General features: G+C 45.2%; 1 pseudogene; it reads right to left on the bottom strand.

Moving 5' to 3' along the window:
• The window catches only part of LOC143387991 (inactive serine protease PAMR1-like), a 73,385-nt pseudogene extending 59,007 nt beyond the window's left edge, over positions 1 to 14,378 (bottom strand).
• Between the last annotated feature and the right edge of the window lie 473 nt (positions 14,379 to 14,851).

Raw genomic sequence — 14,851 nt, 5'->3', positions numbered from 1 at the left:
ACTTGCAGAGCCATTTTAGGTTTGTAACAAAATTAAGTGGAAGGCAGAGAGACTTCCAATATATGCTCTGTCCCCATCCATGGGCAACCTCCTCTGTTACCAACAGCCCCCTCCACAGTGCTGTGGTTGTTACCATTGATGAACCTGGAGCCACACAGGGTTTTCACCCCAAGGTCACAGATATTAGGCTTCAACCCCAGAGGTGCACATTCTGTGGGATTGGACACCAATATGTGGCATGTGTCCACCGTTACAGTATCACACAGAATACATTCACTGCCTTAGAAATCCTCTGCGTTCTGCCTGTGCCTCTTACCCAACCAAAGCAATGCACTTTTGAGGAGGAGGAGGAGGAGGAGGTGAAGAAAGAATTAAAAAAAGAGTTTTTTGTGAAAGCTTTGGAAAATGAAAAAAAGCATAAATAAAGAAATAAAAAGTATTCACAAAAATAGCATTTTGCCATCTAACCTCAAGTCTTCTGTTTCCAGTGGACATAATATTTATCTGTGAGTATCAATGGATGTGTCAACCCAGAGTCTCCCAGCCTCTCAAAATTGGTAACATGTTTTGTTTTAGAAATTGAGCTTTTCTTTCCCCTTCACTTTCATCATAGGTTATTTTCTCTTGAATTGGAAAGGTTTTCAAAAGTCTTTTTTTTTTTTTTTTTGCAGAGAGGGGTGGGTACCAGGGATTGAACTCAGGGGCATTCAGCCACTGGGCCACATCCCCAGCCCTATTTTGTATTTTATTTAGAAACAGGGTCTCACGGAGTTGCTTAGCACCTCACTTTTGCTGAGGCTGGCTTTGAACTTCTGATCCTCCTGTCTCAGCCTCCAGAGCCACTGGGATTTCAGGTGTGCACTATTGTGCCGGCAAAAGTCAGTCATTCTAAATTGCTACATAATTACCCTGTACATGTGAGGGCTCCCCTAAACTCCCCTCTCCCACTTTTTTTTAAAATCAGGGTAATCAAATAATCGAGAGCATTTGGGGCACCATAAGCTTCTTCACCCAAGCCCTGACTTCCATGCTCAGGAGCAGCCATCCTGATATCTCTCTATCCAGAATGGGGAATCTAGTTACATCAGTCCAGTCCTGGTTCTTCCAGAATTCACTTTGAAAAAAATGTAAATCACTTAACCTCTTAGCCCAGTCTTATTAATGAGAATACCAAGTCAAGGAGACATGTCAAGGAGACATGCCAACGAATGGGCACGGGTTTCATGTACTTGATGAATGTACTTTGCTGTCACTGCCATTATTTTGCACACAGTTGAACTGCCCAGGGGACATGCAGACAGTTCATTTCAAGGCTTTCTGGCCCTGGTCTGTTTCAACTGTTCAGAGGATGCAGGGACAGTGCCTCCAACAGGGGGCTCACTGAGGCAGGGGCAGGAGGTGCCTCTGTGCCCCTTAGCATGGTCTCCAAGCCCAAGATCTTCAATATTATATATTAAGAAATATACTGCCACAATGACCAGTAATGTCCAGCTGGAAGACTCGGGATTCTCTATGAGAACAAGGGGCAGCCTCTTCCATACCTGATCGGAACATCCCTTGCCAGAGCAAAGGCCCAAGTCAAGACCACCCCTGAGGGTGGCAAAGAAGGGCACTTGTATCATGTACCAGATCCTCTTCCTTGATGTTAGACTCTGCTTTTGAATCCACCCAAAATCCCACAGCCCTCCCACTTAACCTCATTTAATTAGAATTTCTACTGAGGGATTTTTTTCTTTTTTAAACTATCTTGCATTTTATAAGTTTTCTGAGACCAGAGGGAGAGAAAAAAAGAGGCAAGAATCAGAGGGATATATAATTAGGCAGCTGGAGCTCCTCACTCATCCCTGCTCCCCCCACCCCTCCTCCTGAGCCGTCTGAACTCACTGTATTGATGTCCAACAGCACACAGCGGTCCCCACTGCTGGAGGGTCTCACCACCAGCTCGAAGGACTGATGAACACACAAAGCCCAGGACACACTCAAAAAGACTTGAGTCAGAGGTGATGGCATGCTTACTGGGGGCCCATCCTCCATCCTCCCCACTGAGACTTTGAGAGCCATCCTGTCACCAAGAGACCCTCAGCCCCAGCCTGGCTGGTTCTCACCCCTGGGTGATCTCAGTCTTGCCAATTATTATTTTAGCAAAATAATGACAACTAGAAAGCAAAGACCTTGTCACCCCACTTTAGACACCAGGACTGTCATTGGATTCCTTAAATATCTGGTGTTAAACATCCTGTACAAAGAGGATGGCGAGGGGAACAGAAATAGATTTGTGACTTCCTTTCTCCTTCCTCCTTTACCAAGCACACTGCGTGGGGTGACTCTGCATCACGCGCCTCTGCTCCCTGATCCCACCTCCGTCTCCAAGGGCCGTCTCTAAGTCCTAACCGTATTGGTGTCCAGCTCATTGGATCCTCACAACCAGTTGGAAGTGGGTTATTATTTTCTTCATTTAATTAATGAGGAAACAGAGTAAAACAAATAAATCCAGGTCACACAGCTTTCAGGTAAAAGAAGAAAGATCAGAACCCAGCTCTTACTGGGGCAAAAGCCTTGTTCTTACCAATGCAAGGAAGGGCACTTGTATCATGTACCAGAGTTCACACTTCCAACTTGTAAGAAGAAAGTGGCACCCATGAAATAAAGATATTTGAGCATCAGATTCCCTGAATTTGAACCCTGGCTCTAGCAGTGACCATGTGACTTTGGATGAGCCACTGAATTTCTTTGTCTCGGTTTCCTCCTCTGGGAAATGTGGGCACTGATGGTACTCCTCTAGAGTTGCACTTCTCCATGGAACCCAAGAGCTTACAATAATCCGATAGTATAGGGACAATACCTGCCTCTATTTTATAGATGAGGAAACTGAGGTACAGAGAGGTAAGAAATATGCCCAAGACTGCACAGGTAGTAAAGTGTAGAGACAGGATTCAAATTGAGGCCATCTGTTTCCACAATCCGAGCATTAACCATCATCCTGGCCTTGTTCTCAGGGATATCATTGGTAATTCTAATTGGCAACTAACATCTATAAACACCCTGGGAGCTTGCTCTGAGCTGGCACCCAGCCAAGTGTTTCCCATACGTTCCAACGTGGTGGTGGTGGTGGTGGTGTCGTTTTAATTCACAATGGCATTAGGAATGTGCATTCTGTAGTTGAAGAAACTGAGGCACAGAAAGGTCAAGTATCTTGATCGATTTGCGCAGTAAGGGGTAGAGCTGACACTGTGTGCATCAGAAGCCCATGTTCTCCTCTAGATCACCATCTGCATGGAAACCACCTGAGATGCTTGTTAATGAGCCTATTCACTTAGAATCCCTGCAGCTGGAGGCTAAGTCTCTGCCTTCTAAGCAAGCATCCTCCTTTGAGGAGCACAGTCCTGTCCTGCAGGTTAAGCCAGCCGCCCTCCAGGCCCTGGGAAGCTGGGCTTTGCATTGGTTCTCCCTTCCCACTTAATAACTCGCTGCCTTCTTGGCGGCTCTGAAAGGTACTCTGACCTTCTAGGCTCTACTCTGGACCCACATTGGAATCCATCCCTCTCTGATGCTTCCAGAGAACCATAGACAAGAGACCTTGACGTGGTATTTCCCCAAAGCCTCAAGAGGAAGGAGACACAGTGATGAGATCATTGATGCTGCTGCATTTGAATATGACAATAACCAAAAAGGTCTTTGGAAGAAAGACTCCTATTTGTCAGGCATTATTTTCAGCAGAGACCATTATTCTCATCAGATTTTTTTTTCTTTTAAATCACATCTTTGGCTAAGATTCAGATGGCTAAAAAAAAAATAAAAAATGGGATGAGCAATAAATAATGTGTCCTCAGTGGCCCACACATCCAGAGAATTTTCAGATAGGTTGTTTGTGTTTCTATGGTGAAATTCTGGCTTCTTCCCATTTGTTCTTTGGGGTTCTAATTTCTTTTCTTTAATCCATCCTATCTTAGTCTGTTTACTGTTGCTATAACAAAACACCTGAGACCAGGTAATTTATAAAGAATGGATACTTATGGAGCTCCTGGTTCTAAAGGCTGGGAAGTTCAAGAGCAAGATTTTGGCATCTGCTCAGTATCTGGGCCTTCTTGCTGCATGACGTGGTGGAGGGCATCACGAGGCAGGACAGAATAAGAGTGCCAAAGAGAACTCACCTTTAAAACAAAGCTGCTCTCTCCATAACCCATCAATCTATTAATCCATGAATAGATCAATACATTCATGAGGGCAGAGCCAATGACCTTCCAAAGTCCCACTGCCACCTGACTGTGCATGTGGGGGTTAAGTTTCCAACACATATATTTGGGGAAGGGGGCTCAAACTTTAGCACTTCCTCTTCTGACACCATTTAATAGGACATACCTCACCTCCTGCTGCTTCTCTTCAGAAATAGACACACACCACATCAGTAGCCAAGGGGAACAAAACTCAAACTCTAGTGTCATGGAGGAGCCCCCAGTGGCTATTTTCTTTGACAGCTGTGGCACTGAAAATCCTTGAAGAACAGCTGTTTGTGAGTTATTTCAAATATGAGAACATGAACTTAATAGATCTTATTTTTACCAGCACTAGCTGCTGAAAAAGTAATTGAATAATGCATCTCTACGTACGTGACAAGAGAACCCAGCAAACATTGCACCAAACAAAGAATGGTTACACTAAAAATAAGACCACTCTTAACATTAAACACCCAACCTAGATGTTCTCAGGCCCAGGCAGTCTGCAGATCATCCCACATGTTCCCAGTCTTCCACACTCGAATGTCCTCTGAGTCAGAGTACATCAGGGCTTCACTGGGGCCTGAGTCTACCAGGGACAACTTCTGCCAAGAGCTTCCAGAGTTTGCACTGCTTTCACATCCAGATTCTGCCAAGCAGAAACCAGATTCTCCTTCTCCTGAAGGCAGCTGGCCACAACAGATGTCAAGAGTGAAGGAATGCTCAGCAAGGGCTATGCACTCACAATGGTATGTCCGTTAGGTCCCTAAACCCTGGACTGGTGGCATCTTAGGTCAGGCAAGTCTTCCCCACTATTACCTCCCCCAGCTCTGCAGGCTAGGTCAGGATGAAGGGGAACTTCCTTTCACAGAGATTTCTGCTGGCTCCACCCTTGAAGCACAAGTGCACCATCATTAACAACATCTCCTCTGCAGACTTTTAAGGGGGCCTCAGTGTTCAGGCGGCAACTTCACTGTCCCAGAACCACCTCCACTGTCCCACAGGAGACTGCAAAAGCCTGCCAGTGGCCCCATCTCAAACACAGCATGTGGAAAGCATTTCCTCTAAGGCTGGAAGGCAGATGAATGATGTAACCAAGGGAAGGGACCAAGCCTTGAGGGATAAACACAAGGTGAATATTGAGGGTTGTCATAGGATGGGATCCTAGACTGATGAAGTAAGCCTCAAGATCAAGTCCATTCTCCTGTAGATGAAACTCCTGGTACTGCTGCTGCTCAAATTCCTCGTGAAACGTGCTCGTAGGAAAAAACAGAAGAAGGAAGGAGAGTAGGAGACTTTAATTTTCTGAATACTACCTTTCTATCAAGCTAAGTATTTTAAATAAATTGCCTCATTTAGTGCCTTCAATAAACCTGTGATATAAACACGAATCGACTCAGTCTCCAGATTGGAATGTGATAAGGCTACATTAGAGAGGTCAATCAATTTGCCTCCGAGAAAACTCTCCATAAAAGACAGGTAGGATTCAAACCCTGGCCTGTCCCAGTACTCTATACCCTGTCCACACACACATTCATACATCTGCACAATATGTACACGTTCACATCTGCACCTGTATTCTCCTGCACATGTAAACACAATTACATCCATACCAAGAGATCACATCCAAGACAGATCCCACACATAGGGAAAGTAGGGCTGAATCTTTGCAGAGAAGATCTTAGGTTCCCATATTCTACGTAGTCAGAACGTCCTTCATAGAAACTGCTGGTTTTATTTCTCACCCACAGTCACTGTACTCATTCTATCTGAAATAAGACTGGGCAGAGAGACAAGGCAGGCCAAATGTGATGGCCAAGAGAGAAACTGTGATGCATGACAATGGAATGATATAAGTAAAGGCAGGAAGAAAGTGGGTCCCAGAGAGAGCAAACAGGGGCTCACTAAACACCTTTTTTTTTGGCAGCACTAGGAATTGAACCCAGGGCCTCATGCATGCTAGACAAGCAGACTGCCACGGAGCTGCATCCCCAGCCCTTGACTTAAACTCATGCACACCTCTATGAGATACAGACCATTTCTAGGTTGGGCAAATCAGGGTCATGGTGACTGAGATACACCAGAACTGACAGAATAAATAACAAGAGATTAGAGTCAAGCCTCTGTGTGTAGGGGGAGGGGGCTAATTGGTGATAAAGGGACCTTGGACTCAGTGTCCCCAGAGATTAGAAGGAGGATCAAATATTCTCATTTTTGAAGGGAGGATACATCTAAGTGGAAGTCAATACACAGCTCTTGCCTTAGAGGATCGAACCTGGGCCGCACGCATGCCAGGCCAGCGCGCTACCGCGTGAGCCACATCCCCAGCCCCGAAAAGAGTCTTCTCAATGACACATGCAGGTCAATTCTGGCGAGGACTTGCACACGCACAGCAACAGGGATAAGCCATCGATTCTATGGTCTTTCCAACATATTAGCACATACTGAATGACAAGGACAGCAGACTTCCGGCCCATCTCTCAGCAAACATCTGAAGAGAAGCTCATGTTTTACAGATTCCCAAATGCCCTTCTTACCCAGTCCTGTGTCTTTGTGAGGTATTCTTCAATGCTTTAAGAGAAAGAAACCAGAGTTTGTAAAACCTTGTTCCATGGAGCACTAATTCCATTGGATAGTACAGTCTTATGTCAAAAAAAAGAAAAGAAAAGAAAAAAGAAAGTAAGAAAGAAAAGAAAAAGAAAGACTCTGTGATCAAATATCTTTGTAAAATGCTAATTACAGCTTTCTTTGTTGCAGAACTTTGCAGATCTATATATGCGTTGTGTATAGTCAATCTCCACATCTCCCAGACTTATTTCATCATTATATCCTGTTTTCTGTTTGTTTTTGATTAAAATCTCCCAGGATTAGCAATCCCCAAGGCCCACTTTGGGAGGGAGATGCCAGGCTGGGCCTTAAATTCTCTCAATTGATTGCAAGCGCTTAAGGAAAAGGACTTTGTCTTCTTTTCACCAAGGCAGTGCAGTCCCTGGAAACAAGCTGAGCACCTGACAGGTGCTTGGTAAATACTGCTGCGTAGATACCTGGACATGGACTTGGGAGGCATGTGAAGCCAAGATGAAGGTTACCTGTGACGAAGACTGAGACGTGTGAGCATCCTCTCTTGCTGTGGCTTTTCAGTCTCAAGTATGCAGAGTGAGCAGACCTTGGGGTTCATTATTGCTGGATTTTTTTTTTAGAGAGAGAGAGATTTTTTTTTATATTTATATTTTTAGTTTTCGGTGGACATAACATCTTTATTTTATTTTTATGTGGTGCTGAGGATTGAACCCAGTGCCCTGTGCATGCCAGGCGAGCGCGTTACCGCTTGAGCCACATCCCCAGCCCCTGGATATTTTTGTTTACTGCAGTTTGTAGCAAATTTCCACAAGGACTCAGGACCTACCCACTCTGTCCTACCACTGGATTTCCCAGGAGCCAGGCTTGCCATAAAGGAGGCTGAACACCATTTGGAAGCAAGCAGTTCACCCCCTAGTGGCAGAAAAACAGACCAAGCCTTTTGATCACCAGCAGTGTCTTTCCTTCTGAGGGCATCCAGGTGAGCCAGGAGCATCCAGGTGAGCAACGACCAAGTTGGGAAACACGGAAGCAGATGTTTCCAACTAAAAGTTCAGCTCAGAAAATTTATCCTAAATCACTTCAGGTGTTCTCCACCATCGCTGTCAACTCCTGAGGAGTGATCCCACGATGCTAGGGTTTATTGATAACTTTCAATGGAATCCTTTCAAGTACATGGAAGGGGAACTGGGTTTGAAAACATTTGACAGTTTAGTTTGTCAGAGTCCCCAAACAATTCATTTGATCTGAAGTAAATGCAGCCAACATCCCCGCCCACACACACGCACCCCACCATTCAGAGTTTTGGTGCTAAAATGGCTGGGATTTATTTTAAACCAAATGTGATTTCAGCTTATGAGGAAAATTGCAATCTCCCCATGAGCTCAACTTGGCAGTATGTGTTCCTCACTGTGTTCTGACAGCAGCAGTCCTGGTTTTCCAATCACCAAACCAACTGACCAGACTGCTACTTACCCAGATGCAGGCTGCCAAACCACTAACTCAACACTGAGACAGCCAGAATCTCAGAGTGGCGGTGATCACAACTCCAAGCCTGCAGGAGCTGAGGCATTGAGCCAACTCCAGAAACCAAAGGGTGGCAAAAAGAGGCATCTTCACTCACCACTCATCCAAGGATGGCACTGATCTTACCTACTTGATATAAGACCCAGGTCATTGGTATCTGCAGATAGTAGGTCCTCATTCAAGGTTGAAATGAATTGGTTAAAACCCATCCTAGTACTAATGAAGGGAGATCGAGTCTGTTCTCTGCAATATCCATCAATATGCCAAAAAAAGAAGGAAGGGGATAGTTTTCTCTTATTCATTCCGGACCTGTTCCCCGCAATCCCATGGCTTAAAAGTGCACACATTGATGAACTTGACAGAACAAATCCATAAAGGAGCAGTGATACGTAGTGTCATGGCCAGACTTCAAATATGTCTCATCCTTAATTCTGTTTCTATGGAAACGGATGCGTGACTTGAATTATAAAAGTTGACCATGGAACAAAGAACTTTCCATGTCCAGAGTTTAATCAGAGTGAGATGCATGATACTGGACGGTTATCCCAGAAACTGGTTGGATTCAGGGTCTGCTTAGCATCTTGGTTTCCTCAAGCAAATGTCTCCTGTTAAGATTCATATGGCCCCACCATGGCTACTGTTTCTGTTCCTTCTGAGCATCAACCAGCACCCTCCCCCCCATAATGGCACACATAAGCTTATATAGGCCAATCTGAGCACCTGGAAAGTCCAAGGGATAATCAAACTTCTCTCCCTACACTGGGGTCATATTTAGCCAAAATACAGCCAGCATATCTGCCACAATTGGTCCAGCCACTTACTGTAGTAATATTGTGCAGGGTGTCAGGACATGTCTTATGGAATCGGGCTGCCTGGACTTAATACACAAACAGCTGACATGTGACCTGATAAGTACTGAACCTTTACCTAAGTTCTCTTGTGTGTGACCTGGAGCTCATGATAACAGTACTTACCTCCTGGATCTGTTGTAAGGATCAAGTAAATGCATGTAAGGCATATAGAAGAATGCTTGGCACTTATCACAAACTCCATCAACAAACTATCTGTGTGACCAGTCTTGGGATTAGATCATTAAGGTGTGCTTCCACCCTTGGAATTTCTATCATGGATGTGAAGAATTTGATGTGTGATCCCTACCTACGTCCCTCTCAACCCAAACGGGCACTGAGTCTGTGCCACACAGGTAATTGTAACATAAAAAAATATAAGAAATAAACCTGGGGAGAAGGCAGAAAGTCTCAGTTCCTCAGAGAGTGGACCATCTCCAGCCAACTCCTAATCCCCTGCCTTCTTTGAGTCATTTTGTTCACAGTTATGAAACCTGATCTGTCCTGCATTTTTTTTTACTTCTTTCTCTCTGTTCTAAATGTATGGTTTTGGCCTACATCTTGTGAAGGCTGACAAACAGATTTCCTTAAACATAGACCAGGCTTGGAATCTGGTAGACGTTCTGCCACCGATCTGGTAGCATTCAATGTTCCAGCTGGCTTCTGGGTCCTCTGCCCTGGAATTCAGGAACTGGAAAGTATAAACACAGTATTTCTCTCCTCTTTAAATTAAAATGAGGAGGGAAGGGCTTGTGACTTTCAAACATCCCTATGGTGAGGGTGACAGTTCCTTTGCTCACCCCTCTCCCTTAGAGGACAAGGGAGGTGCACACCTTCCCTCATTTATCATGGAAATGACAATTTCCCCAATGTGCACAGGCCTCAAATCAACTGCCATTTCTAGAGTTTGGATCAGGGGAGAAGTGTTCTACTGTATCAGGATTGTTCACCCTCATTGAGGCAGGTGGAAATCATTTTCTAACTCAATGCCAATCATTAGGTCTCTCAGACATTATTATCTCAGCCAGTTCTAACTCCTCAGTGCAACTTAGATGTAGGGAAGATTAAATCAAACCCATAGTCTGTGCCAGTGACATTCCAAAGACCTCCCCAGGACTTCTGGCTATTTCCAAAGGACTTACATGCTCAAAGTCACCTTTGCTTCTGGGCTTCCATGTCCAAAAGTGCTTGACTCACAGTTTATGAAGCCCAGTTATAGCACCAGCTTTGTCCTCAGTTTCCACCAAAAGGTCACACTGGTAGTCATTCATGAGAATAAAGCATTGAATAGGAGGTCACAGAGAGAGCTGAGATTACATTTCACGAAACACACAAGTTCAAATATATTCCAGTCTTATAAAAATCTCCTGTAGAAGATGCTTTTAAAAGTCCTGTTGGTCAATTATTCCTAAGCAGTTTTATTCAACTTGCATGATGTCCCCATTCAGCATGTGGCCTTCCTCCCCATCCCTCTCAGAAATGGAGGTCATAAACTTAAATGCCAGTGGAGACTAGCAGATGAGTGTTAGGCCATAGAGAGGACCCAAACTCCCTCAAGGCATTCAGGTTCACACATTTCCAAGCACCGTGTCCTGCTAAATACTTCTGCAGGCCATGTGACCTGAAGCTTGCCAGTTTGCAGTTTTCAGCTCTGAAACATTCCTCTTTGCCACAGTCAGCCAAGACAGAGCAACGGGAGCTAGCAAGGGCTTTTCCCCTCTTCCTGTGTGTCCTGGAACTTTGTCAAGGTTAGATGTGCATAAGCACCATCTACCCACATGCTAAATGTGTGAGTGTAAGTCAATCAGCTAACGGGCAAACTTGGGCTCAGACATTGGACAATGCGGTTCACCATAGGCTCCCCTAATCTGCTTACGTAGACTTTAATTTTTTTTTTTTATTGTGGCAACATGTATATAACATAAAACCATCTTTCCAACTATGTTTATATACATAGTTTATATACATAGTTTAGTAGCCTTAAATACATTCACACAGGGGCTGAGGTTGTAGCTCAGTGGGTAGAGTGCTTGCCTGGCCTATGTAAGGCACTGGGTTCAGTCCTCAGCTCTACATAAAAATAAATAAATGAAACGAAGGTCTTACACCCAACTAAAATAAATTTTTTAAAAATACATTTACACAATTGTACAACAATCACCCATATCTATCTCTAGAATTTTTACATCTGAAATTCTGTACAATAACATCTGTTCCTTCTTCTCCACTGCTCCTGACAACTCCCATCCCACTGTCTCTATGAATTTGACTATTCTAGGTGCCTCACATAAATGTAATCACGTGATGTTTGTCTTTTTTTGTGTCTGGTTTCTTTCATATAGTATATTATTCTCAAGGTTCAGCCATGTTATACCATGTATCAAAGTTTCCTTCATTGTTAAACATGAATGATATCTTATTCTATGCCTATAGCACATTTTATTTATCCACCGACCAACATTGGGTTGTTTCCATCTTTTGACTTTGGGGAGTAATATACTAGGACCATAAGTTTACAAATACCTGTTCAAGTCTCTGCTTTCAATTCTTTTGTGTATATGCCCAGAAGTGGAATCATTAGATCAAATGGCAATTCTAGGTTTAACTTTTTTGAAGAATCATGCATGTGTACCCTGGAACCAATCACAGAGCCTCTTTGAACTTCATCTGTAAAGCAGGGATGGCAATAATACCTACTTTATCAAGTGGGGAAATCTCATAATTAATGCACTAAAGCCTTTGGATCATAAATGTCACTAGGTGTCAGCTAGATGTCCAGTCTCCTTGTCTTTTGAAAACAAAGGACCCAAACTAAACTGACCACTAAAGTCACTCTCAGCTCCAAAAATCCATGATCCCACCACAAAATTATTTTCCTTTTGAGGTGCCAGAAACTTTCAGAGTATATTGGGATGAACACCCTCTTCCTCAGTTTTCCTAGCTCTGACCCTGGAATGTGCTAACACATCCCATTATAAAAAAAAAATCTCATTTTTTCTTACCACTCCTTCTCCCTAGCTTCCTCTCCACATTCCCCTTCTCAGCGGGCTGCTCCTACCCACTGAATATCTGCACTTCAAATTATCTCCCCCACTGACATTTGTGTTCATTCCCCACAAGCTAACGTCTGTTGGAAGTAACACTTGTGAAGTTATCCATATTAAGGTTTCATTTCCCAAGAGACCCATATTTTAAATGAGGTTTTCCTCTTAGGCAGAGTTACTCTGGCAGAGCTCCTGCTGTTGGTGAAGTCACTGGAGTTGGGTTTCCCTTCTCACATGCTGTTTATGTTAGGTTTATCACTTGGCCCAGTGTCTGGATGCTCATCCTCCAACATGTATCACATGCTCATGAGCAACAACAATCACCCATTCCATCCCAGTGGATGTTTACGTTTTATCCAACACTCTTTTCAGCAAAGGAATTAGAACAAACACGCTTCCAAGCTTTTCTTGTCAGGGGCCAGATTCAAAATTCCAACAGGGAGTGGACTCGTTCACTACATGAAGAAATATTTTCCTTCTCCACTCTATTCCTCTGCCTTCCCTCCAAATGTGAACAACTGAAATACCCTTGTTAAACACATGGAACAGCTCTCCAGTTCCATCAACAGATTGGCTGACAACAAATCACACACCCTCCCCAATGCTTTTCCATAGCAAAAGGTAAAAGAGATTCTCAGGTCGGTAAGAAGTGGGTTTTTCAGATCAGTGGGCAGCTGAGCTTTGTTTTGTTTGTTTTGTTTTATTTGTTTGTTTGTTTGTTAATGAGCAATCTCATCCACCAAGCCCTGGCACTCAGACAAGAACCAGGGTCCTCTGGAGTTGGTCTAAAGAAGGCTACCACAGCCTGGAAGTTTGGAGATCGAGGAGGGAGGAGTCCTCAACTTATCCCTGGTCAAGTGTTTAGGCTTATGGGTTATCAGCCACTGCTGAAGAACTCCTCTGTCCTTCATTAGTCTTTGGGCTGCTCCAGATAGTTTGGAGGTAAAATTCAAATGAAACACTCTCACCATTTTGATGATACATCACTAAGGAAGATTTACCTGGGGGCAGGCAGGCTCCAAGTAAATGAAAAGGATCAGCCCAAGTGGGGGAGAGGTTTTTTGTTGATGATGAGGGATGTATCTTAGGCTGTGTCCCCCTCCCTATCGCAGACCATAGCACTCAGCATCCTCACCACCCCATTTATTCTGTTTGTTACTTGGACCACCTGCAGAGATGGAGCACAGGGAACAGGCAGCCAGGTTCACAATACCTGCTCCTGCACAAAGCTGCCCTATTTTGTCACGTCTGTACATCTCAAGCCTTTACCTCATAAGTCTCACCTGATGTGACACCTCATCCCTGGAGCCATATAAGGATAGAGGCTCCTAAGAAGCCCCTGCTTCCCTGCCTGGCAGCAAGCCATTAGAAGATACTCCACTCCCTGGCTTTTGTCCTTTGCTAGGTCAACAGGCTTCCAGGAGCTCTGAGTCATGTCCCAGCCTCACTTGTCCTGGAAGCCCATTTGACCTGGGAATTGTGGCTCAGAAAAATGGCATGTGAGAAACAAAGAAACCAAAATTCCTTCAAAACAAACATCCCAGAAACAGCTTGCACTTTTAACCCCAGCTTTCTTTCTCTTCTTTCTCTTTCTTATCAGAAAGTGTGTCTATGCTGGATGAAGAAATCTCTTGTGTTGGAATTCTGTTCAGATACATTGTTGTAAGACAGCATTAAGCAAGATTCACTAGGAGGAACACCCAGGCAAGCCCTGCTCTTTATTCCCCTCTCTTTCCAGCTCACCTCTGCGGGAGCTCTTTCCAGGGGAAACTTTGCTTTTGCAAATCAAAGCTTGCAACTCACTCTGAATTGATTCCCCAAGGTAATTTCATGTTTTAAAGCAGATAAACTAAAATTGAGCAGATCATACTGGAGCTCGTCCCCCTTCCTGAGGCAGTCCAGTCTCACAATTACGGATGACAAAACTGTATCCCCTACTAAGCGAAGGCAACAGACCCTCCGGGGTCACCAGTAAAGCCCCGAGATTATCACCAGAGAAAGTCCCCCGCCCAGACTCCCGGTCCTGCTCTGGGTCAGCCCCCTAGAGGGAAATGTCCCCTTCTCGAGGCGTCCTGGACCCTATGGGTTACAGTACCTCTTGGCAAAGACGAGATGAGAAGGAGCTGCAGGAACGTGAGCCCCAGCTGCGTCCACCGGTCCAGCTCCATCTTTCCCGCGGTGGTGCCGAGCCCAGCGACTGCGGGGGAGCTAGAGGAGGGACGCGGGAGGCCCGCGGGATGGCGGCTCTTCCAGGGACCTCCCCAAGCTCCGGCTGAGCGGCAGCTCGGGTTTCAGCTCGCTGCCGGGCTCTCCCATCCTCATCCCAGGGAAACCACCTTCAGCCAGAGCGACGTCAGCCCAAACCTCTGCTCTCCGCTGCCTTAACCCTTGTGGGTCCCGGGAAGGTGTGGCGGTGCCCCGAGGCCGGGGACCAGGGCGGGCGGGGACGCTGCGGGTCCTCTGGGCTCCAGATATCCCGCACCTGGGTGGAGGGTGCGTCCCGCAGCACCTGGACGGGTATCCAGGTAGGCGGGGCCACGGGCCACTCAGGTGAGGCAGGGGTGGTTTCTCACCCCACTGCCCCACCACCGTGGACGCCTGGCACACGGGTTGGCTGCGGCTGCCCTCATGGCACACGTGG

Source organism: Callospermophilus lateralis, unplaced genomic scaffold, assembly GCF_048772815.1.
Source record: "Callospermophilus lateralis isolate mCalLat2 unplaced genomic scaffold, mCalLat2.hap1 Scaffold_183, whole genome shotgun sequence".
Taxonomy (NCBI): Eukaryota; Metazoa; Chordata; class Mammalia; order Rodentia; family Sciuridae; genus Callospermophilus; species Callospermophilus lateralis.
Note: the sequence above shows the minus strand (reverse complement) of the source record. Positions and strands in the feature narration are given on the sequence as shown.